This window comes from Oncorhynchus mykiss, chromosome 13, assembly GCF_013265735.2.
Source record: "Oncorhynchus mykiss isolate Arlee chromosome 13, USDA_OmykA_1.1, whole genome shotgun sequence".
In the NCBI taxonomy this organism is placed as follows: domain Eukaryota; kingdom Metazoa; phylum Chordata; class Actinopteri; order Salmoniformes; family Salmonidae; genus Oncorhynchus; species Oncorhynchus mykiss.
This window is the reverse complement of record NC_048577.1, coordinates 11,972,330-11,997,329: the sequence shown is the minus strand read 5'-3', so window position 1 is coordinate 11,997,329 and position 25,000 is coordinate 11,972,330. Positions and strand designations below refer to the sequence as shown.

At 45.2% G+C, this 25,000-nt stretch overlaps 1 protein-coding gene across 3 annotated transcripts in view; it reads right to left on the bottom strand.

Moving 5' to 3' along the window:
• LOC118938206 (gamma-adducin-like) overlaps positions 1-25,000 on the bottom strand; it is a 148,102-nt gene that overhangs the window by 89,669 nt on the left and 33,433 nt on the right. The window contains exon 1 of one of the 3 annotated variants that reach the window (XM_036940218.1): positions 7,542-7,661. The exons of the other annotated variants lie outside the window; for them this stretch is intronic. The gene's annotated coding sequence lies outside the window, so the exon portion shown is untranslated. Of the gene's footprint in view, positions 1-7,541; positions 7,662-25,000 lie in introns of those variants that run through there. 3 annotated transcript variants of the gene reach the window in all.

Genomic DNA, 25,000 nt, shown 5'->3' with positions numbered 1-25,000 from the left:
ATAGGAACATATGAATACAGTGGAAGGTTATGTGGGTATAGGAACATGTTATGAATACAGTGGGAGGTTATGTAGGTATAGGAACATATGAATACAGTGGAAGGTTATGTGGGTATAGGAACATGTTATGAATACAGTGGAAGGTTATGTGGGTATAGGAACATATGAATACAGTGGAAGGTTATGTGGGTATAGGAACATGTTATGAATACAGTGGAAGGTTATGTGGGTATAGGAACATGTTATGAATACAGTGGAAGGTTATGTGGGTATAGGAACATATGAATACAGTGGAAGGTTATGTGGGTATAGGAACATGTGAATACATTGGATTCTTGATGATAAAGCTGTGGTGATGTTTGTTTTGATGCCAGTAAATGGAGTTAGTTTCAAGTCTGATATCCCTGGTGTGTGCGCGCGCGTACATTAACTAGCCGATGTCCCCATTGAGACTGGTAAACTAATCCTCTATTTCCCCCTCCATTGATGTCAGACATACTACTCTGTTGACGTCGTAGATTCACTCACAGGTAGTTCCCTTTTTACAGATGTTTCTGGGAATCTCGGAGTGTTCCCATGTCAGAAACTTGAGATGGGAGGAGGAACGGCTTCTCTTTGGCAGAAAGCCCTTCACTGATCTGGGTTTAAATGGTATTTGTTCGCTTTCCAGTACTTTGTCAGGGTTTTGATAGAGGTTGCCTGGAGCACTTGAACCAATGGAAGAGCCCCACGTTATTTTATTGGGTTACTTTTCTTTCTTTTTTTTACTTTAGTTTATTTAGTAAATATTATTATTTTTTTATTTTAATTTTTTTTACCCCTTTTTCTCCCCAATTTCGTGGTATCCAATTGTTGTAGTAGCTACTACTTTGTCTCATCGCTACAACTCCCATACGGGCTCAGGAGAGACGAAGGTTGAAAGTCATGCGTCCTCCGATACACAACCCAACCAAGCCGCACTGCTTCTTAACACAGCGCACATCCAACCCGGAAGCCAGCCGCACCAATGTGTCGGAGGAAACACCGTGCACCTGGCAACCGTGGCTAACGCGCACTGCGCCCGGGCCGATACAGGAGTCGCTGGTGCGCGATGAGACAAGGACATCCCTAGCGGCCAAACCCTCCCTAACCCGGACGACGCTAGGCCAATTGTGCGTCGCCCCACGGACCTCCCGGTCGCGGCCGGTTACGACAGAGCCTGGGCGCGAACCCAGAGTCTCTGATGGCACAGCTGGCGCTGCAGTACAGCGCCCTTAACCACTGCGCCACCCGGGAGGCCCGTAAATATTTTATTAACTCTTTCTTGAACTGCATTGTTGGTTAAGGGCTTGTCAGTAAGCATTTCACGGTAAGGTCTACTACACCTGTTGTATTCGGCGCATGTGACAAATACACTTTGATTAGAAAACCCACCCATTTGACACTCCAGGTCAGGCTAAAGCAAATTCTCATAGTATTTGAAAGTATAGAGTACATACTGGTTGGACCCAGGTCTGGTTCTGATGCAGTCAACAGGGGTTTTGCTCTCTCTCCTCTCAGTGAGATGTCAGTGAGATTTACACACAGGAGTGGGTGTGCCGTGCTGGTCTGGACTGGCTGTTTTTGTTACAGTCTCCTGGCAGGGGCGGAAACCAAGGTTAATTTTCCCTCTGACCCCCGGCTACTCCTGAGTGACCTTAACCGCAAGTCAACCGACCGCACCCACCGCAAGTCAACCGACCGCACCCCGCCTCACAGGTGGAAGTCCCAGAATGAACTCTGTCCAACCCTTTTGAAGACCGTTCTGGTCAAGCCAAGGTCAGCATTGCTTTTCCTCACAGAGCTTTGGTTCAGATCCAACACACGCTTCATATCCACTAGCTGTACATCAGAATCATTACACAGTAACTTCTCACCACCGACCTGGTTGGGCTATTAAGGGGACTCTTCTCATACATAGCAGCATTGGCATTGAGGTGATGACCGAGGGACATGTTGACCTCACCTATAAACAGAGTCTGGGGTGTCCTCTTGACTCACTTTACCTCTCATGACCCCAAACACTTATCTTTCACCGGGTCGACAAAACCCTGCTTGACAACACCACTGTAATCTCAAAATCCCCAAACTGCCCATTACTAGCTATTGATAAGAGATGTACTATGTAGCCTGAACTGTAACTAAAATGTGAAGTATCTGTTCAGACCTGCCTTTGTCAAGGACAGACTGCCTGTACTGTACTGGCATAGATGGAAGCAATGTGTCGAGAGATGGTGTTTGGTGACTGCTTACCTCTGCTAGGGGATAAAATAGGCTTAGTTACAGTGCCTCGCACAAGTATTCATCCCCGTTGGCGTTTTTCCTATTTTGTTGCATTACAACCTGTAATTTAAATAGATTTTTATTTGGATTTCATGTAATGGACATACACAAAATAGTCAGAATTGGTGAAGTGAAATGAAAAAAATTACTTGTTCTTTTATTTATTTATATATATATATATTTTTTTTTTTAAACAAGGGAAAAGTGGTGCGTGCATATGTATTCACCCCCTCTGCTATGAAGCCCCTAAATAAGATCTGGTGCAACCAATTATCTTCAGAAGTCACATAATTAGTTAAATAATGTCCACCTGTGTGTAATCTAAGTGTCACATGATCTGTCAAATGATCTCAGTATATATACACACACCTGTTCTGAAAGGCCCCAGAGTCTGCAACACCACTAAGAAAGGGGCACCACCAAGCAAGCGGCACCATGAAGAGCTCTCCAAACAGGTCAGGGACAAAGTATAGTGGAGAAGTACAGATCAGGGTTGGGTTATAAACAATTATCCGAATCTTTGAACATCCCACGGAGCGCCATTAAATCCATTATTAAAAAATGGAAAAAATATATGTCACCACAACAAACCTGCCAAGAGAGGGCAGCCCACCAAAACTCACAGACCAGGCAAGGAGGGTATTCATCAGAGAGACAACAAAGAGACCAAAGATAACCCTGAAGGAGCTGCGGAGATTGGAGTTTCTGTTCATAGGACCACTTTAAGCCGTACACCTCACAGAGCTGGGCTTTACGGAAGAGTGGCCAGAAAAAAGCCATTGCTTAAAGTGTTCACCAAAAGACTCCGCAAACATATGGAAGAAGGTACTCTGGTCAGATGAGGCTAAAATTGAGCTTCTTGGCCATCAAGATAAACGCTATGTCTGGCGCAAACCCAACACCTCTCATCACCCTGATAACACCATCCAATGTTTTTCATTGGCAGGGACTGGGAAACTGGTCAGAATTGAAGGAATGATAGATGGCGCTAAATATAGGAAAATTCTTGAGGGAAACCTGTTTCAGTCTTCCAGAGATTTGAGACTGGGACGGAGGTTCACCTTCCAGCAGGACAATGATCCTAAGCATACAGCTACACTCAAGTGGTTTATGGGGAAACATTTAAATGTCTTGGAATGGCCTAGTCAAAATCCAGACCTCAATCCAATTGAGAATCTGTGGTATGACTTAAAGATTGCTGTACACCAGCGGAACCCATCCAACTTGATGGAGCTGGAGCAGATTTGCCTTGAAGAATGGGTCAAAAATTCCAGTGGCTAAATGAGCCAAGCTTATAGAGACATACCGCAAGAGACTTGCAGCTGTAATTGCTGCAAAAGGTGGCTCTACAAAGTATTGACTTGGGGGGGTGAATAGTTATGCACGACGCTCAAGTTCTGTTTTTTTCTTTTTTTTTCTTGCTCGTTTCATTAGAAAAAATATTTTGAATCTTCAAAGTGGTAGGCATGTTGTGTAAATCAAATGATACAACCCCCCCCCCCAAATAATTTTTAATTCCAGGTTGTAAGGCAACAAATTAGGAAAAATTCCAAAGGGGGTGAATACTTTCGCAAGCCACTGTATATTCTATTCTGGTATACTCCTTCACTTTCATTCAAGTGGTGAGTGCAGGGTTGAGGGAAAGGGTGGGCATCGATCGGTGTATGTCTGTGAACACGTGTGTGTGTGTGTGTGTGTGTGCTCAACCCTGAGGACTGTCATGAAGTGCAGGTGTCTCAGAGAAACAAACCAATCAAACTCAGTCATTTCAGACGAGACATAAAGGTACTTGACAAGAACACCTGATTCCTCTTGACAGCCTGTCTGTTATGTGGTCTCAGACTTGATAGGCTTGTCAAAAGATCACAGTCGCACTGACAATCAAATGATTTCTGTCCTCTTGGACCATGAACAAAATCTATATATGCCTCACAATGTTGTCTCGTCTCGGATACGGAGTGCTACCTAACCTCTTAATAAGGATATAATTACATTAATAAATCATTCAACAGAGCAACTCTCCAGTTATCTACCTCATTACTACCACCAAAACAAGTGACCATGCCTCTAGAATCAGTTGAAATAACTTCCCATCATAATAACCCCAAATAATACATTTTGACACTTCAAAGTAGTGCATTCGGCTATTTCAGCCACACCCGTCGCTGACAGGTGTATAAAATTGAGCACATGGCCATGCAATCTCCATAGACAAACACTGGGAGTGGAATGGCCTTACTGAAGAGCTCAGTGACTTTCAACGCGGCACCGTCATAGGATGCCACCTTTCCAACAAGTCACTTCATCAAATTGCTGACCTGCTAGAGCTGCCCGGGTCAACTGTAAGTGCTATTATTGTCATTTGGAAACGTCTAGGAGCGACAACGGCTCAGCCGCAAAGTAGTGGGCCACACAAGCTCACAAAACGGGACCACAGAGTGCTGAAGCACGTAAGAATTGTCTGTCCTCAGTTGCAACACTCACTACCGAGTCCCAAACAGCCTCTGGAAGCAACGTCAGCACAATAACTGTTTCTTTGGGTTTCCATGGCCCGAGCAGCCACACACAAGCCTAAGATCACCATGCACAATCACAAGCGTCGGCTGGAGTGGTGTAAAGCTCGCCGCCATTGGACTCTGTGTGTGTGTCTTAGGAAGGGATTGAAGTGAGTGTATTGGGATAGACTGTTGGTACTTTGACCTTTTAAACCGATTTAACTTTAGTGCATAACTCTGCCATGCAGGTTAGATAGATGTGTGGTGTTAACAATCTGGTATAGATGTTTACACACACACTCCAAAGCTACCCGCAAGGCCACACCCACACACATTAAGCACGTTGACACTTGAGGATGGGCGGCACCTCTGTTGTAAAACAGACCCATCAACCTCATTCCCAGGTCTATTCTTCACTGTGTTTGTGAAGGTAATTGCTCTTTGGGGGGGAATACAAAGCATTCCTCTATATGAGCTTCTTATACTTTGGACAACATCCCAACAACAACAGACACAAGTCAGTCATCCTCAATACCCCAGAAGAAAGTCATCTTACAGGCACATACACACCACTGACTGATTTCACATCTCAAAACTGTTACTAGGAAACTCTCTTTCATCTGATTCATTGAACTGCACAGATCAAAGCTTTCCAACCATCCCTACACTATCTGGCTTAGCAACCATCCCTACACTATCTGGCTTAGCAACTGTATTATTGGAAAAATTCATGAAAACAAAAATGAGATTTTTGGTCTTAATTTAAGGTTAAGGTTAGGCATAATGTTAGCAGTGTGGTTAAGGTTAGGTTTAATGTTAGATTTAAAATAATATTTTAAGAAAATCAATTGTAGAAATAGGCGGGGTTTAGATATCATTATGACTGTGGCTGTGGTAACTAGTGACGGCCCTAAACTATCTGCAGTGAGCTGTGAACACTCCTGTTGCCACACACTAGTGGTATAGCTGCTGTTATCGCCTGTCTGACTGAGAATACACACACAGAAACCAGAGAGGAATACACACACAGAATGTACAAGTATAGTACAGTACTACTGACCTGAGACACACACACACACACAATGTATAAGTATAGTACAGTAATGCTGACCTGAGACACACACACACACAATGTATAAGTATAGTACAGTACTGCTGACCTGAGACACACACACACACACACACAATGTATAAGTATAGTACAGTACTACTGACCTGAGACAGACACACACACAATGTATAAGTATAGTACAGTACTACTGACCTGAGACACACACAATGTATAAGTATAGTACAGTACTACTGACCTGAGACACAGACACACACAATGTATAAGTATAGTACAGTAATGCTGACCTGAGACACACACACACACAATGTATAAGTATAGTACAGTAATGCTGACCTGAGACACACACACACACAATGTATAAGTATAGTACAGTAATGCTGACCTGAGACACACACACACACAATGTATAAGTATAGTACAGTACTACTGACCTGAGACACACACAATGTATAAGTATAGTACAGTACTACTGACCTGAGACACACACACACACACAGAATGTATAAGTATAGTACAGTACTACTGACCTGAGACACACACAATGTATAAGTATAGTCCAGTACTACTGACCTGAGACACACACACACACAGAATGTATAAGTATAGTACAGTACTACTGACCTGAGACACACACAATGTATAAGTATAGTACAGTACTACTGACCTGAGACACACACACACCCACAGAATGTATAAGTATAGTACAGTACTACTGACCTGAGACACACACAATGTATAAGTATAGTACAGTACTACTGACCTGAGACACACACACACACACAGAATGTATAAGTATAGTACAGTACTACTGACCTGAGACACACACAATGTATAAGTATAGTACAGTACTACTGACCTGAGACACACACACACCCACAGAATGTATAAGTATAGTACAGTACTACTGACCTGAGACACACACAATGTATAAGTATAGTACAGTACTACTGACCTGAGACACACACACACACACAGAATGTATAAGTATAGTACAGTACTACTGACCTGAGACACACACACACACAATGTATAAGTATAGTACTACTGACCTGAGACACACACACACCCACAGAATGTATAAGTATAGTACAGTACTACTGACCTGAGACACACACAATGTATAAGTATAGTACAGTACTACTGACCTGAGACACACACACACCCACAGAATGTATAAGTATAGTACAGTACTACTGACCTGAGACACACACAATGTATAAGTATAGTACAGTACTACTGACCTGAGACACACACACACACACAGAATGTATAAGTATAGTACAGTACTACTGACCTGAGACACACACACACACAATGTATAAGTATAGTACTACTGACCTGAGACACACACACACCCACAGAATGTATAAGTATAGTACAGTACTACTGACCTGACACACACACACACAATGTATAAGTATAGTCCAGTACTACTGACATGAGACACACAGACACACACACAATGAATAAGTATAGTCCAGTACTACTGACATGAGACACACACACACACACAGAATGTATAAGTATAGTACAGTACTACTGACCTGAGACACACACAATGTATAAGTATAGTACAGTACTACTGACCTGAGACACACACAATGTATAAGTATAGTACAGTACTACTGACCTGAGACACACACAATGTATAAGTATAGTCCAGTACTACTGACCTGAGACAGACAGATGGAAAGATTAGCAACAAATCCTTTCCTTCCTTCCCTTCAGAGTGAATGAGTCAGGATCCCCCTGCAGTCCACTATTACTCTACTCGTTCCTCTCCCTCTCTCCCCAACTCACGCCTCTCCCTCTCCCTCTCTCCCCAACTCACGCCTCTCCCATTGTGACAGTGAGTGTGCAGTGCGCAGAAGAGAGGAACTGTTGCTGCATTGATTGGCTGCACTCGTTGATTCTCTCGTTTCCTCTCCTTTTCTTTCTAACCAGGCCCTTCCCTTATCTTATTCCAGAGGGGAAAACAATAGAACACAACTTAGGCTCTCTGTTCAGGGCTACAAGGGAATGTAGCTTGCAGGGAGAAGGAAGGCTTTTGAATGGAGGGGGGAGAGGGGGATTTGAATTCTCTCAAGGCAAGAGCACACAGGGTTCTCTCTCTCTCTCTCTCTCCTTTTTCAAATGTCTTCTTATAGTCTTATTATTGTGGTAGAAAGGGAGAGGGCATTATTTTTTCACTTTAAAAAAGTTTGCTCCCCTTTCACTTGTTGGACTCTCCCTCCCTCCCTCCCTCCCTCCCGTATTCATCTCTCCCTCTGGGTTGGCAGGTTTGAACAATGAAGCAGTGGCCGAGCACAAAAGACACACAGCTGCTTTCAACAGCGCGGACAATCGAGGACCCCTCCCTTACCCCATCCCTCTAACCCTCCCCGACACCCCCATCCCTCCCCTTATTAACATTCACTACTCTCCTTGACTGAGGTTCAAGTAGCTCGAGTAGCATTCTCATGAGCGAAGGAATCTTCCCCTGACAAAAGAACGTTCCAGTGAAGGACCCATAACACTAAAGCAGTTGAAGTAGTGTTCTGCATCGGAAACGGCACCCAATTCCCTGTAAAGTGCTATGGGCTCTGGTCAAAAGTAGTGCACTCTGTAGGGAACAGGGTGCCATTTGGGACACTGGCAGGCCGAGCATGAGTAAGCCATGGACCCTCAGGAATTAGCTTGCAAACACGTCTCCCTCGAGGATGAAGGTGTTTACATATAGTCAACGCTTCGTCATTTAACAGAAGAAATGCTATTAGCCATGTTAATTGACTGTACAATAGTTGAGGGACAGTATGTCAGTGAATAGAACAGAGACAAAAGGGGAGAGAAGAGTCCAGACAAATTGAGCTTGTCTACACAATTACAAGACACTTTGCCCAAAAATCACAAGTGGATTGACGCAGAGTGAAATGATGAGTGAGTTGTGGTTAGTTGATATGTGGTTAGTGTTGTCAAACAGCTGTAGTCTGGTCAATTTGTTAACCGCTGCGGGACAAAGGGAGGCGACGGGAACGGCATGACATCATCATGAGAATGGCGGACGAGCTGATAGACGATCATACTACTTTCAAAACGTATTCCTACCATGACGTGCCCATTAAACTCTCATTATCTAGGCCGACTGATCAGAGGACTACTACAACACATGCACTAAAGTGTAATTCAGAGTCCACAGACGCAGAGCCACTGTCCTATGCGGCTCCGAGACAACAGTCCGCGGGGGACGCACAGCTCAAACACGCACCACCCCCCCAAAACTCCCACACATTAATTTGAATGTGTTGACAGCTGGAGAAATTGCTTGAGCAGCGCTGAGAATTCAATAAGTATGAAAGCCAACGACTGAATCTTCTAGAACAGTGCTGTGTGGATGCGTGCACCTTTTGGACTCCGATAAGCCCTTAAAAACGGCAATCAGCAGTAGAAACAATAACAAAGCAAATTCCCAGCCCCCATTTCTGTAAAAAGCTGAGGGATGATGCTGGAGAAATGTAACCCTTCTCAAATTCATAGACAGAGCTATGGATGCAAGGACTGACCATCCATGATATCAACATCATAGTTTTGAGTAAAGCAAGCTTATATTTTGGGTTCTGATGGTATGTTTCTAAACACTTCTACGTTGATGTGGATGCTACCATGTTTACGTATAGTCCCCAAAGACATGTCAACCTCTCGCCATTACAATAATTTTCCCAATACTTCTGAAGCTCACTATCATACATCTTTAAGTCCCCAAAAAATGGATGTAGCAACTGCTTAATGGCCCTGTAAGGCCTACATCAAATAACAACACACATCAGAGTGACAGCCTCCTTACTGTCTCCACACTAACATGTATTTATGAGGCCCGGTCGCACACGTTGCAGTTCCCAGAAGCCTCCTGTAGATTTCCCAGAAGGCCATTCAAAGGGAATTGAAAAGGAAACAGCTTGACATTTAAACCTTCATACAATGTCCACATAGCATTGAGACAGATAGTTACGTACGCCTGTAGCCTATCAGTGCACTGTGAGAGACGACGATTGTAGTGTATACTGCTTGTGTGTTAAAAGGGACACTCTGGGATGTCTCTGCCTGTTCAATGGTCATTTCAATTAATGATATACTCATTGATTCTTTCTTAAATAGAATATCCTGAAAGAATGACTTATACATGCCTCGTGAGCTTAGTAGACCAACAACTGTCTTAGCCCATCCTGACCCAAAATATAAGGTGGTTGTTTTACGTTGGGGTGAAACACAGTCTCAGGACTGTGGCTTTAAGATGATCCACAGTAAATCACAGTGAATAAACAATCTTCCTCTTCTGTGGTCTCAAATGTTTTCAATCGCTTCCAGCATCCATCCTTCCGTCCGTCGCTTTGGGAGATGAAAGCTTTAGTACAGTGCTGACTGAGGTAGAGAAAAAACAGCAGACAATAATTATAGGAAGTAAAACATAAACGTTGTGTCCACTTTTCCTGGTGTCCACTTTTCCACTAACCGTCCAATGCCAAGTGTCCTGATGAACAAGCTAAGCAGTACTTATCGGATGAGTTTAAATCAATTCCATATCAATTATTCAAGCTAAGGGAGGAAAGGAAAACACACACACACCCCGCCAAGCCAACTGTCAATCAGTGGTATAGGGATTCCCTCCATCCTGTAACTTGTGGTCTGAGTTGCTTAGTGTTTGTCAAACAATGCCAGGACTAGAGAATCAATCTTCCATAGGCCAAAACACACTGGTCATTTTCATGAAAACTTTGTGCTGGGAACTACTGAAAGTTGCTTTAGAAAAGGGAGACCTAATGCAATGAAACCGTTAGCCTGATACCGGATCTATTTGTGTATTTGACCACAAACATGAGAGTAAATCTTCCACTCTGGAGCGGTATTGAGGTCTCCTTAGTGCAGTCTATCCCGAAGCTCTCCGTTAAAACGAGACTCAGCCACATTCCAACGGTTGGCCTCGCCTCAGCCATCCCCTTAACCAGACACCGCATACCTGCCCAAAATAACTTAGCGTCGCTTCTCGCCCACTACACCCCTTTGCTTGGTGTTTTGGTCTAACATTAGTACATTTGAGTGGAGGAGATGGTCAGGCCTCCCTCCATTCTCTGGGTTACAGACCCTCCCAGAGTCTTCATACCGCTGGACTGGTTCCACATGTCATGTTACAGCCTGAATCAAAAACGATTACAATAGCTTCATTTTCTCACCCATCTACACACAATACCCCAGAATGACAAAATGGAAGAATTTATTGAAAATGAAATACAGAAATCTCATTTACATAAGTATTTACACCCATGAGTCAATCATTTGTAGAAGCATCTTTAGCAGTGAATACAGCTTTCCACACCTGGATTGTGCAACATTTGCCAATTATTTTTTTCAAAATTCTAAAAGCTCTGTCATATTGGTTGCTGATCATTGCTAGACAACCATTTTCAGGTTTTTCATGTAGATTTAAGTCAAAACTGTAACTTCGACACTCAGGAACATTCAATCTTTTTGGTAAGCAACTCCAGTCTAGAGTTGGTCTTGTGTTTTAGGTTATTGTCCTGCTGAATTTATCTCCCAGTGCCTGGTGGAAAGCAGACTGAACCAGGTTTTCCTCTAGGAATTTGCCTGTTCTTAGCTCCATTACATTTATTTTTATCCTGATAAACTCCCCAGTCCTTAACATTTACAAGCATACCCATAACATGATGCAGCCACCACTATGCTTGAAAATATGAGGAGTGGTACTCAGTAATGTGTTGCATTGGATTTGTCCCAAACTTAACACTTTATTGAGGACAAAAAGGGAATTGCTTTGCCTAATATTTTGCACTATTACTTTAGTGCCTTGTTGTTAACAGGATGCATGTTTTGAAATATTTGTTTCTGTACAGGCTTCCTTATTTTCACTCTGTCAAGTAGGTTAGTATTGTGGAGTAACAACAATGTTGTTGATCCATCCTCAGAGTTGAATCTGATAGGAAAAAACTAACTGTTTTAAAGTCACCATTGGCCTCATGGTGAAATCCCTGAACGGTTTCCTTCCTCTCCGGCTACTGAGTTAGAAAGAATGCCTGTATCTTTGTAGTGACTGGGTGTTTTGATACACCATCCAAAGTGGAATTAATAACTTCACCATGCTCCATGACATTCAATGTCTCCTTTTTTCATTTTCACTCATCTACCATTAGGTGCCCTTCTCGCGAGGCATTGGAAATCCTCCCTGGACTTTGTTTTTGAATTGGTGTTTGAAATTGACTGCTCGACTGAGGGACCATACATATGATTTTATCTGTGGGGTACAGAGATGAGGTAGTCATAAAAAAAAAAGATGTTAAACACTTTTATTGCACAGACAGTGAGTCCATGCAACTTATTATGTGACTTGTTAAGCAAATTTTTACTCTTGAACTTATTTAGGTATGCCATAACAAAAGGGTTGAATACTTATTGACTCAAGACATTTCAGATTCTCTTTTTTTTTTTTTTTTTAAATGTCAAAAAACACAATTCCACTTTGACATGATGGGGTACTGTGTGTAGGCCAATGACAAAACAATCTCAATTTAATCACATTTTAAATTCAGGTTGTAACACAACTAAATGTGGAAATAGTCAAGGGGTGTGACTACCTTCTGACTGTATACAGGGATGTTGAGGGAGTGATTCATGTATGACCATCATGGAGGACAGAGAACCAGTTCTTCTCTAGTATAGACTGTCCCGCTGGTTGTACTGTACGTAATAAGCATCTGAGAAATTATAGTGTGTCAGGAACATAAAGATGTCAACACACACACACACACACACACACACACACACACACACACACACAAAAAAGGGTTTCAACCTCAATGTTTGAGCAGTGCAAACATGTACACAATGCACTGCTTTTAATAGCAACAACATTGTCAGTCGCCACCCATTCATACAGTAAATCTAGCATCATATCCATTTCCTTCAACACACAACTGTACACAGTTCCCATGGATATCTAGTACTGTGTTCAGAACTCCCTCCATCAGATCCCCGGTTCAACATAATGATTTCTTCATCATTATACAGAACAACATTATAGATTTCCAATCCCTGTCCAGTGCTGTATCGCTTCACCCCTAGGTCCAGGGTTTTTTCTGCATATAAAAAAGTGTTGGGCGGGTCGCCTAAGTGTTTTTTTTGGGCCGCCTATGTCCAATCAGTAAACAAAACAAAAAAAAGTAGATCCGTTTTGGGTTCCATGTAGAACCCTTTCCACAAAGTGTACTAAATGGAACCCAAAATGGTTCTACATTGAACCAAAAAGGGTTCTCCTATGGGGACAGCTGAAGAACCCTTTTGGAATCCTTTTCTCTAAGAGTGTAGATCCAACCATATAGAAGAGACATAGATTAAGGGGGGGATGTGGAGCGGCATTTGACTCTCTGGATGCTTCCCGTTACAGTGAGGAAGCGTACTCACATAGCTTATAAACGATGAACAAGTGACTCCAAGCCGTTTCAGTGAGGAAGCGTACTCACATAGCTTATAAACGATGAACAAGTGACTCCAAGCCGTTTCAGTGAGGAAGCGTACTCACATAGCTTATAAACGATGAACAAGTGACTCCAAGCCGTTTCAGTGAGGAAGCGTACTCGCATAGCTTATAAACGATGAACAAGTGTCTCCAAGCCGTTTCAGTGAGGAAGCTTACTCACATAGCTTATAAACGATGAACAAGTGTCTCCAAGCCGTTTCAGTGAGGAAGCGTACTCACATAGCTTATAAACGATGAACAAGTGTCTCCAAGCCGTTTCAGTGAGGAAGCGTACTCGCATAGCTTATAAACGATGAACAAGTGACTCCAAGCCGTTTCAGTGAGGAAGCGTACTCGCATAGCTTATAAACGATGAACAAGTGACTCCAAGCCGTTTCAGTGAGGAAGCGTACTCGCATAGCTTATAAACGATGAACAAGTGACTCCAAGCCGTTTCAGTGAGGAAGCGTACTCGCATAGCTTATAAACGATGAACAAGTGACTCCAAGCCAACAACCACAGAGTATTGTTGAAGCATCTTAGGGCTGACCACATTTAGTCGACAGGCTGTTGGTCAAACAAGATTTTTTGGGTCAAGCAGTCGCAAATATATATATATGTTCTATGGCACACGCGACACCTGTCTGATTCACGCCTGTGTAAGGAGACTAATCCATTGTGGAGGCTGGGGGGGATGACATCAGTATCACCAGTAGTATATTTTACTGTTCATTCCCATCATTTGTCATCTACAATGTTTGTTTGGTTACAGTCATTTCTGTGAAAACCTACAGGAGGGTATCTCTCCAGGAACAGGGTTGGAGTGGAAACCTACAGGAGGGTATCTCCAGGAACAGGGTTGGAGTGAAAACCTACAGGAGGGTATCTCTCCAGGAACAGGGTTGGAGTGAAAACCTACAGGAGGGTATCTCTCCAGGAACAGGGTTGGAGTGGAAACCTACAGGAGGGTATCTCTCCAGGAACAGGGTTGGAGTGGAAACCTACAGGAGGGTATCTCTCCAGGAACAGGGTTGGAGTGGAAACCTACAGGAGGGTATCTCTCCAGGAACAGGGTTGGAGTGAAAACCTACAGGAGGGTATCTCTCCAGGAACAGGGTTGGAGTGGAAACCTACAGGAGGGTATCTCTCCAGGAACAGGGTTGGAGTGGAAACCTACAGGAGGGTATCTCTCCAGGAACAGGGTTGGAGTGAAAACCTACAGGAGGGTATCTCTCCAGGAACAGGGTTGGAGTGAAAACCTACAGGAGGGTATCTCTCCAGGAACAGGGTTGGAGTGAAAACCTACAGGAGGGTATCTCTCCAGGAACAGGGTTGGAGTGAAAACCTACAGGAGGGTATCTCTCCAGGAACAGGGTTGGAGTGAAAACCTACAGGAGGGTATCTCTCCAGGAACAGAGCCCTGCTTTAAACACTATTGTGCTGTGCTGACCTGACCTGTCCTCTGCTGGCTCTGATCATTTATTTTCATATGATCCTTTCCAGCACAGCTAAAGAAACGATGGTGGATGTGTAACCAGGCTAGCAGAGTACAGCTCGGCTCAGTCATGTGAAAAGGGTCTGTGAACTTAATATGATAAAAAAAAAGGACTTCAGGCATTAGACTAGATTAGTCATTCATGCTTCTCTTTGTTTCCGTCTGGTGTAACATTAGAGGTCCAGTCATGTCCAGGGGCCATCCCTGACCCTAGTTATGGGTGTCCAGGGGCTATCCCTGACCCTAGTTATGGGTGTCCAGGGGCTATCCCTGACCCTAGTTATGGGTGTCCAGGGGCTATCCCTGACCCTAGTTATGGGTGTCCAGGGGCTATCCCTGACCCTAGTTATGGGTGTCCAGGGGCTATCCCTGACCCTAGTTATGGGTGTCCAGGGGCTATCCCTGACCCTAGTTATGGGTGTCCAGGGGCCATCCCTGACCCTAGTTATGGATGTCCAGGGGCTATCCCTGACCCTAGTTATGGGTGTCCAGGGGCTATCCCTGACCCTAGTTATGGGTGTCCAGGGGCTATCCCTGACCCTAGTTATGGGTGTCCAGGGGCTATCCCTGACCCTAGTTATGGGTGTCCAGGGGCTATCCCTGACCCTAGTTATGGGTGTCCAGGGGCTATCCCTGACCCTAGTTATGGGTGTCCAGGGGCTATCCCTGACCCTAGTTATGGGTGTCCAGGGGCCATCCCTGACCCTAGTTATGGATGTCCAGGGGCTATCCCTGACCCTAGTTATGGGTGTCCAGGGGCTATCCCTGACCCTAGTTATGGGTGTCCAGGGGCTATCCCTGACCCTAGTTATGGGTGTCCAGGGGCTATCCCTGACCCTAGTTATGGGTGTCCAGGGGCTATCCCTGACCCTAGTTATGGGTGTCCAGGGGCCATCCCTGACCCTAGTTATGGATGTCCAGGGGCTATCCCTGACCCTAGTTATGGGTGTCCAGGGGCTATCCCTGACCCTAGTTATGGGTGTCCAGGGGCTATCCCTGACCCTAGTTATGGATGTCCAGGGGCTATCCCTGACCCTAGTTATGGGTGTCCAGGGGCTATCCCTGACCCTAGTTATGGGTGTCCAGGGGCTATCCCTGACCCTAATTATGGATGTCCAGGGGCTATCCCTGACCCTAGTTATGGGTGTCCAGGGGCTATCCCTGACCCTAGTTATGGGTGTCCAGGGGCTATCCCTGACCCTAGTTATGGATGTCCAGGGGCTATCCCTGACCCTAGTTATGGATGTCCAGGGGCTATCCCTGACCCTAGTTATGGGTGTCCAGGGGCTATCCCTGACCCTAGTTATGGGTGTCCAGGGGCTATCCCTGACCCTAGTTATGGGTGTCCAGGGGCTATCCCTGACCCTAGTTATGGATGTCCAGGGGCTATCCCTGACCCTAGTTATGGGTGTCCAGGGGCTATCCCTGACCCTAGTTATGGGTGTCCAGGGGCTATCCCTGACCCTAGTTATGGGTGTCCAGGGGCTATCCCTGACCCTAGTTATGGGTGTCCAGGGGCTATCCCTGACCCTAGTTATGGGTGTCCAGGGGCTATCCCTGACCCTAGTTATGGGTGTCCAGGGGCTATCCCTGACCCTAGTTATGGGTGTCCAGGGGCCATCCCTGACCCTAGTTATGGATGTCCAGGGGCTATCCCTGACCCTAGTTATGGGTGTCCAGGGGCTATCCCTGACCCTAGTTATGGGTGTCCAGGGGCTATCCCTGACCCTAGTTATGGGTGTCCAGGGGCTATCCCTGACCCTAGTTATGGGTGTCCAGGGGCTATCCCTGACCCTAGTTATGGGTGTCCAGGGGCCATCCCTGACCCTAGTTATGGATGTCCAGGGGCTATCCCTGACCCTAGTTATGGGTGTCCAGGGGCTATCCCTGACCCTAGTTATGGGTGTCCAGGGGCTATCCCTGACCCTAGTTATGGATGTCCAGGGGCTATCCCTGACCCTAGTTATGGGTGTCCAGGGGCTATCCCTGACCCTAGTTATGGGTGTCCAGGGGCTATCCCTGACCCTAATTATGGATGTCCAGGGGCTATCCCTGACCCTAGTTATGGGTGTCCAGGGGCTATCCCTGACCCTAGTTATGGGTGTCCAGGGGCTATCCCTGACCCTAGTTATGGATGTCCAGGGGCTATCCCTGACCCTAGTTATGGATGTCCAGGGGCTATCCCTGACCCTAGTTATGGGTGTCCAGGGGCTATCCCTGACCCTAGTTATGGGTGTCCAGGGGCTATCCCTGACCCTAGTTATGGGTGTCCAGGGGCTATCCCTGACCCTAGTTATGGGTGTCCAGGGGCTATCCCTGACCCTAGTTATGGGTGTCCAGGGGCTATCCCTGACCCTAGGTATGGGTGTCCAGGGGCTATCCCTGACCCTAGTTATGGATGTTGGGGGCTTCTGTGACCGTTGGCACGTTCCTTGACTGTAATACTGTGTGACAGAGGTGGATGGGATCTTACTGCTAATGAGAATGTGTCTGTGGCAAGTCAAGAAGCACTCCTATACAGCATCCTCAGTGAATATAGTGACAGGACTCTGCCTTCAAATCAAGTCAAATCAACCTTGGTGTGTGTGAGAGGTCATAATATGTGGATGTATCCGATAGAGATCATTCAATTTATTAATACCAGAATAGATCATTCAATTGAATTCGTTATGGTCGATATTTGGTTCCATTACACCTAAACAACGTACAAGAAAAAAACATTGACACGATCGGTCACTCCACAGGCAAACTACAATATATTATATAAACTGCTCAAAAAAATAAAAGGGAACACTAAAATAACACATCCAAGATCTGAATGAATTAAATATTATTCTTAAATACTTTTTTCTTTACATAGTTGAATGTGCTGACAACAAAATCACACAAAAATGATCAATGGAAATCAAATTTATCAACCCATGGAGGTCTGGATTTGGAGTCACACTCAAAATTAAAGTGGAAAACCACACTACAGGCTGATCCAACTTTGATGTAATGACCTTAAAACAAGTCAAAATGAGGCTCAGTAGTGTGTGTGGCCTCCACGTGCCTGTATGACCTCCCTACAACACCTGGGCATGCTCCTGATGAGGTGGCGGATGGTCTCCTGAGGGATCTCCTCCCAGACCTGGACTAAAGCATCCGCCAACTCCTGGACAGTCTGTGGTGCAACGTGGCGTTGGTGGATGGAGCGAGACATGATGTCCCAGATGTGCTCAATTGGATTCAGGTCTGGGGAACGGGCGGGCCAGTCCATAGCATCAATGCCTTCCTCTTGCATGAACTGCTGACACACTCCAGCCACATGAGGTCTAGCATTGTCTTGCATTAGGAGGAACCCAGGGCCAACCGCACCAGCATATGGTCTCACAAGGGATCTCATCTCGGTACCTAATGGCAGTCAGGCTACCTCTGGCGAGCCCAAAGAAATGCCACCCCACACCATGACTGACCCACCGCCAAACCGGTCATGCTGGAGGATGTTGCAGGCAGCAGAACGTTCTCCACGGCGTCTCCAGACTGTCACGTCTGTCACATGTGCTCAGTGTGAAGCTGCTTTCATCTGTGAAGAGCACAGGACGCCAGTGGCGAATTTGCCAATCTTTGTGTTCTCTGGCAAATTAAAAATGTCCTGCACGGTGTTGGGCTGTAAGCACAACCCCCACTTCTGATTTCACAGAAGTGTGATTGACTTGGAGTTACATTGTGTTGTTTAAGTGTTCCCTTTATTTTTTTGAGCAGTGTATTATTATATTATTAAAAACACATAGGTCACTAGCCATCATCATCATAGTGAAAACATAGACTACCACATCAAGCTGCTGACATAGAAAATACCGTCTTCATTTTCACACTGACACATTGAAAGCATCTAGCTAATAACATCTCAGTTATGATCCAGCAGTGAGAGATCGCGTTGAGACGGCCCATGTGGATTAACGGCAAAGCCTCCATTGGAGACACAGCATCCTAAATGGCACCATGTCCCCTATATAGTGCACTACTTTTGACCAGGGCACATAGGCATTATGTATTGAATAGGGTGCTGTTTAGGATGCAAACACTGAGGGATCCAGGCACACGGACCACCAGACTCCCAAACTCCATTAGTTATATACTCACATTCTCTGACTTCAACAACACGCTGTTGCAACATATTTCCACACAGACTGCCAGGTTTTCTGAGGATATTAGATAGTGTTTTTTCAATTTTTCCATGACATTTGGAATTATTTAGTTTGCACATCTGAGTACATTAAATGTAAAAACACAATGATGGAAGATTTTTTTTTATCTTGTTACGATTTGCTATTAATAAAAATAATAATTGTGTGTGATTGTTTGCTGTGGTCCTATCGGTGACTGGTACATCGGTTGCTATGATACCTGTTAGCAAATGGAATTAGTCAGTTAATAACAACACGTTTCCTCTAAACCAACCATTGTACAGTTTGCAGATGGGACATACCTGAGTATTTGGCACAGTATATTGTTCAATATATTACTGTGTTTAAAAAAATATATATACAATTACTAAGGCCTTTACATGAAACTATCCCGTAACTTTTAGTCTTGTCCTTGCTTACTGCAGTTGGTATTCCCAGACGGTCTCCCGTCCCAGTACTAACCAGGCCCGACCCTGAACAGGCACGTTAAGGGTCCTTATTTTTTTTAACCTTATTTTTTAAACCCTTTTTCTCCCTGAATTTGGTCCGTTGGCTCATCTCTATTACTCAATGGGCTTGGGAGCGGCGAAGGTCCAGTCCTGCGTCCTCTGAAACATGACCCGCCTGGCTGTATAGTTCTTGTCACACTGCTCTCTTAACCCGGATGTCAGCCGCACCAATATGTCGGAAAAAACACAGTTCGACTGACGACCGGAGTCAGCTTGCAGGCGCCCAGCCCAGTCAATGGGAGTCGCTAGAGCACGATGAGCCAAGGAAACCCCACTGGCCAAACCCTCCCCTACCCCAGACGGCGCTGGGCCAATTGTGCACCGTCCTATGGGGCTCCTGGGCATGGCCGGTTGTGGCACAGGATCGAACCCAAGGCTATAGCGGCGCATCTACACTACTGAGCCTCGTGGTTAGAGCGTTGGGTCAGTAACCGAAAGGTTGCTGGATCGAATCCCTGAGCTGACAAGGTAAAAATTTGTCTTTCTGCCCCTGAACAAGGCAGTTACCATACTGTTCCCCGGTATGCCGTCATTGTAAATAAGAATTTGTTCTTAACTGGCTTGTCTAGTTAAATAATGGTTCAAAAATAAGCACAAAAATCTGCACGTGGGTTGTCGTCTTAACCCCACCCTGGCTTAGTTTCTCATATGCAAGGAGGATTTAGAGACAATGAGGGATTGTTCTACTCCTAAACTATCTCTAGTAAAGCACATTCTTGTCTATGTAATGCAGTCTAACTCATTTGTCAGCTCAAGCCATCTCTGGTGACCATACGCCCAGATTAGCTGCAGGGAACTGGAGTGGAGCCCATGAAAATACAGACTTGTTAACCATTAATATCAAATAAACCAGGTAAATACGGAATTTTCTATCACAACTTACAGGAGCAATTAGGGTTAAGTGCCTTGCTCAAGGGCTCGTGGGCAGATTTTTCACCTAGTTGGCTCAGAGATTCAAACGAGCGACCTTTCGGTTTTTGACCCAACGCTCTTAACCGCTACTTACCTGTCACTTGTGGCCCTTTAAAATCTTTACCCCTCAAATCTTCTCCACTCCTCCCAGTTGTAAAACCCAGAGGAGCTTCTCCACTCCTCCCAGTTGTAAAACCCAGAGGAGCTTCTCCACTCCTCCCAGTTGTAAAACCCAGAGGAGCTTCTCCACTCCTCCCAGTTGTAAAACCCAGAGGAGCTTCTCCACTCCTCCCAGTTGTAAAACCCAGAGGAGCTTCTCCACTCCTCCCAGTTGTAAAACCCAGAGGAGCTTCTCCACTCCTCCCAGTTGTAAACCCAGAGGAGCTTCTCCACTCCTCCCAGTTGTAAAACCCAGAGGAGCTTCTCCACTCCTCCCAGTTGTAAAACCCAGAGGAGCTTCTCCACTCCTCCCAGTTGTAAAACCCAGAGGAGCTTCTCCACTCCTCCCAGTTGTAAACCCAGAGGAGCTTCTCCACTCCTCCCAGTTGTAAACCCAGAGGAGCTTCTCCACTCCTCCCAGTTGTAAAACCCAGAGGAGCTTCTCCACTCCTCCCAGTTGTAAAACCCAGAGGAGCTTCTCCACTCCTCCCAGTTGTAAAACCCAGAGGAGCTTTTCCACTCCTCTCCGTCAGTAAGTGACAGTAGATCATATCTTAGCCTGGGATGACCAGCTAACGGATGATGTACTTACTCAACATGAATGCACCCAAAACTCCCTCTCCTATCCTACACATGAATTTACTACAGTGTAATAGAAAGTTAATACCCATCTTTAGTCAATGTCCTGTACACTGACTATAACATTCCTGTAGTAATATTCTACCATACAACAACCTTATATCACCTAGTCTAGCATTCCTTCTCATTCTATTCTGCCTGTGGCAGTTGACCTTTCCTGACTCCCTCACCTCCTCTACCTTTCATTATATTTCAACTCTTTCTCCCTTCTTCAACTCTCTCTCTCTCCTCCCATCTTCCTCCTCTCCTCTTATTCAACTCCCTCCTACATGATCTCCTCTTCGACTCTCTTCCTCCTCTTCTCCAATCATTTATCTTCTCTCTCTCCTTGAGGAGTTCTTGCTGAAACAGCCCATTGAGTTGAATGGAGCAGTGGACTGGCCTGACACTGCTTGAGGAGAGAGTTTGCGCTCCAAGTTTCCCAGCCTCCCTGAGGACAATGCTGTCGTTTGTGGCCACTCGGCTCAGCGCTACAAAGACCACACAGACTACCAGCCAGAGCTGGAGGGGATGTGTGTGTGAAGAGAGAGACAGAGTATGCATACATTGTTGCATGTGTGTGTGCGTCCGTGTGTGTGAGACTCAGGGTTGACTGCTAACACTAGTCTGGTTGACTGAGATCTCACATCAGCCAGCTGTAGAGAGGCCCCAGGAGATACAGTGTGATAGAAGCATGATAGGAGACAGAACAGAGCTGGCGGGCCAAAACTGAAAACACACTGACCGCACCCATCTCCCTCCCAAAATGATGCACACACACGATGTACTAAATAACCTTGAAAAGTCACTGACAGCCACGTCATGGCCACTTCAACATCCTCAATACACTGCAACAAAAAACGTCCTTAAACTTTCCTTAATTGAAACCACTACAAACAAATCATACCCTGCTGTAAACACACTGCCAATCAATACAGCCACACACAGCCAATCCACAGCCACGGTCCGGTGAGTCTGGTCCAATAGCGATGAGTCACTGTGTGTCCCCATGGAGACCGGCACAGCTGGTATGTGTCAGGGAAACACCCCTACTGATTAATCTGGAGCGGCCCAGTGCCGTTTCCCCCCGGCCCCGTGTGTGTGTGAAGCCCAGCCTGTCAGCTCTCAGGCCAGTGTTTAGCAGATAAACTGACTCTACTGTGTTTTCAGCATTCTATGGCTCTGTGGTCACTACTAGAGATAGAGATAGAGAGAGTGAGGGAATGGCCATCTGCAGACACCCTAACATACAACAACCCCCCCCCCCCCCCCCCAACACTCACTTTCAAAAACCTGATATCACTTACATACCTTTCAAATCACCACAATTTCAACCCGTCACTTCTGCTAAGCCTCAAGATCCATATGGACTACCACCCGTCCACTGGGTTTCTACAGCTCTCTGTCTCACTCACACAGTCACACAGTCACTTTGGCCAAGCCTCAAGATCCATATGGACTACCACCCGTCCACTGGGTTTCTACAGCTCTCTGTCTCACTCACACAGTCACACAGTCACTTTGGCCAAGCCTCAAGATCCATATGGACTACCACCCGTCCACTGGGTTTCTACAGCTCTCTGTCTCACTCACACACAGTCACACAGTCACTTTGGCCAAGCCTCAAGATCCATATGGACTACCACCCGTCCACTGGGTTTCTACAGCTCTCTGTCTCACTCACACAGTCACACAGTCACTTTGGCTAAGCCTCAAGATCCATATGGACTACCACCCGTCCACTGGGTTTCTACAACTCTCTGTCTCACTCACACAGTCACACAGTCACTTTGGCTAAGCCTCAAGATCCATATGGACTACCACCCGTCCACTGGGTTTCTACAACTCTCTGTCTCACTCACACACAGACACACAGTCACTTTGGCCAAGCCTCAAGATCCATATGGACTACCACCCGTCCACTGGGTTTCTACAGCTCTCTGTCTCACTCACACAGTCACACAGTCACTTTGGCCAAGCCTCAAGATCCATATGGACTACCACCCGTCCACTGGGTTTCTACAACTCTCTGTCTCACTCACACACAGTCACTTTGGCCAAGCCTCAAGATCCATATGGACTACCACCCGTCCACTGGGTTTCTACAACTCCCTGTCTCACTCACACACAGACACACAGTCACTTTGGCCAAGCCTCAAGATCCATATGGACTACCACCCGTCCACTGGGTTTCTACAACTCCCTGTCTCACTCACACACAAACACACAGTCACTTTGGCCAAGCCACATCTAGAATCTCCCTCCACATGCTTTTTACATTTTCTACAAATGAAAACCTCCTGGACGTACAGATTTTTACCAGGCTCTTAAATTCAACTCCAACCAAGACACATGTGAGAGAGACGTTCTATCAGTGGAGAGAGGTTGTGTGGGCAGAGAGCCAGACTGCATATCTGTCCTTTAGAGGAATCGACACCGGTAGAGAGGATCCAGGCTGCTTGCATCTGTCCATTAGTTTGCTCCAGAGAGAGACTGTTTGCTCTACTCCACAGAGAGAGATAAGACACTGGGTAAAGCCAGATGATTAGAGCAGAGAACAGAGGAGAGGATGCCAAGCTACAGCAGCACTACCAACACCACAGCAGCACTACCAACACCACAGCAGCACTACCAACTACCAACACCACAGCAGCACTACCAACTACCAACACCACAGCAGCACTACCAACTACCAACACCACAGCAGCACTACCAACTACCAACACCACAGCAGCACTACCAACTACCAACACCACATGCCTTCACAAAGTATTCACATCCTTTGACTTCATTTAAAATGAATTAATTAAGATGTATTTGTCTCTGGCCTAAAAAAAACCTTAATGTCAAAGTGGAATTGTGTTGATCAAAACTTTTATAAATGAATTACAAAATGAAAAAGCTGAAATGCCTCGATTCAACCCCTTTGTTATGACAAGCCTAAATAAGTTCAGGAGTACAATGTTTTAAAACAAATCGCAGAATAAGTTGCATGGACTCACTCTGTGTGCAATAATAGTGTTGAACATGATTTTTAATGACTACCTCATCCCTGTACCCCACACATACAATTATCTGTAAGGTCCCTCATTCGGGAGCAATGAACTTCAAACAAAGATTTCACCACAAAGACCAAAGAAAGGCACCTATTGGTTGACAGTAAATGTTTGTTTTTTAAAAAGAGCAGAGTCACTACATAGATACAGACGTTCTTTCTAACTCAGTTGCCGGAGAGGAAGAAAACTGCTCAGGGATTTCACCATGAGGGCAATGGTGACTTTAATGTCTGTGATAGGAGAAAACTGGGGATGGATCAACCACATTGTACTTACTCTACAATACTAACCTAATTGACAGAGTGAAAAGAAGGAAGCCTGTACAGAATATTACAAAACATGCATCATGTTTGCAACAAGGCGCTAAAGTAATACTGCAAAAAATGTGGCAAAGCAATTCACTTTTTGTCTTGAATCGAAAGTGTTACGTTGGAGGAAAATCCAATACATTACTGAGTACCACTCACCATATTTTCAAGCATAGTGGTGGTTGTATCATGTTATGGGTATGCTTGTAATCGTTAAGGACTGGGGAGTTTTTCAGGATAAAAAAGAAACCGAATGGAGCTAAGCACAGGCAAAATCCTAGAGGAAAATCTGGTTCACTCTGCTGTCCACCAAGAAGACAGTGAATGTTACGGTTTTGACTTAAATCTACTTGAAAATCTATGGCAAGACCTGAAAATAGTTGTCTAGCAATGATCAATGTGACA